This window comes from Myotis davidii, unplaced genomic scaffold (assembly GCF_000327345.1).
Source record: "Myotis davidii unplaced genomic scaffold, ASM32734v1 scaffold1754, whole genome shotgun sequence".
Lineage (NCBI taxonomy): Eukaryota > Metazoa > Chordata > Mammalia > Chiroptera > Vespertilionidae > Myotis > Myotis davidii.
Genome location: NW_006285993.1, coordinates 296270 through 298038, shown reverse-complemented (window position 1 = coordinate 298038; position 1769 = coordinate 296270). Strand labels below are relative to the sequence as shown.

At 47.0% G+C, this 1769-nt stretch overlaps 1 protein-coding gene across 1 annotated transcript in view; it reads right to left on the bottom strand.

Moving 5' to 3' along the window:
* Positions 1–1769, bottom strand: part of LOC102752733 (chromosome unknown open reading frame, human C16orf58) — a 26226-nt gene that overhangs the window by 23302 nt on the left and 1155 nt on the right. The gene's annotated exons all lie outside the window — the stretch shown is intronic.

Genomic DNA, 1769 nt, shown 5'->3' with positions numbered 1-1769 from the left:
AGGAAGGGAGAGGGAGAGAGAGAAACATCAATGATGAGAGAGAATCATTGATTGGCTGCCTCCTGCACACCCCCCACTCTCTAGGGATCGAGCTCGCAACCTGGGCATGTGCCCTTGGCCGGAATTGAACCTGGGCCGCTTCAGTCCGCAGGCAGAGGCTCTATCCACTGAGCCAAACCAGCGAGGGCCACAGAATATTTTCTAAAATAAAAATGTCTTTATTGATTTTCAGAGAGATGAAGGGAGAGGGAGAAAGAGAGAAACATGAATGATGAGAACCATCCATCCGCCGCCTACTGCACTCCCCCTACCGGGGATCGAGCCGGCAACCCCGGGCACGTGCCCTGACCTGAACCAACCCTGACCTCCTGGTTCATGGGTCCATGCCCAACCACTGAGCCACCCCAGCCGGGCAGAATTTTTAGTTTTTATTATTTAAAAATACCTTTTTATTGAGAGAGAGGAGGGCGAGAGAGAAAGAGAAACATCCATGTGGGAGCGGAACATGCCTCCACGCCCCCTAACTGATGGAGCCCACAACCAGGGCGTGTGCCCTGACTGGTAATAGAACCAGCAACCTTTTGGTGCAAGGGATGATGTCCAACCAACTGAGCCGCACCAGCCAGGCGGCCACGAGTTTTTCACTGTGTGACTCTGGGCATCTCAGTGCCTCTGAGCCTCAGATACCTTCTTTGTTGTGAGGCCAGGAGGCTACATTTTACTCCTGTTTGATCCCCAATAACTAGCACATAGTAGGTGCTTAAAAGATACTTATAAATGAATGCATGCTTGGTGAGAAGCTGGACCAGATGATCCCAAGGAGACCTGTTAAACTTCCCTTTTTGTTTGTTGTTTTTCTTCTGCCGCTGCTCTGGCCCTCCACTAGAAATTCTCTGCCCTTCAGCTTCCCAAGGCGGGAGGGTATTGTTTCTGGAAGGACCCCGGGGACATCTGAGAAATGAGAAAATCAAAGGATTGCAGAATAGTGTCAGAAAACAAGAGAAATTGGCAACAAGTTCTTGTGTGTTTATTGGGGGAGAGCCTGAAGACAGTGTTTCTCTCCCAACTCACCTTTTTTCCTCTTTCCCCTTCTCCCTTCCTTCTTCCTCCTCCCCATTCAGTGCAATATACTGACTCCTACATAGAAATGTGCCCAAAGCACCCTCTTGTTATCAGAAAAGTACCCTGGTTCCTTAGCCCGGTGTCGGGGTTCCAAAGGAGTCACCCAAAGATGTGCTTCTGTGGTATGTGGATTGTTTTGAGCTAAAGGCAACTTTAGCTTCAGGCTCAAGAGACCTTCTGCCTCTCCCCTAACTACCTAGATCAGTGATGGCGAACCTTTTGAGCGCGGCGTATCAGCATTTTGAAAAACCCTAACTTAACTCTGGTGCCGTGTCACATATAGAAATTTTTTGATCTTTGCAACCATCGTAAAACAAAGACTTATATTTTTGATATTTATTTTATATATTTAAGTGCCATTTAACAAAGAAAAATCAACCAAAAAAATGAGTTCGCGTGTCACCTCTGACACTCATGTCATAGGTTCGCCATCACTGACCTAGATCTTGAATTGGGGGCCTTGTCCATAATAAGAGGTGATTAGCAGTAACCTTTTTGACCTAACTAGATGGCAGGGAAAACTGTTACTTAATAAACATCTGCTCTTATCATCCTGCAATGACCTATGAAGTCCCAAGGCTCCTTCCCTCATCCCTCGCTCAGAACGTCATATAATGATCCCTCTTCCTATGTCTGAACTTCTAATG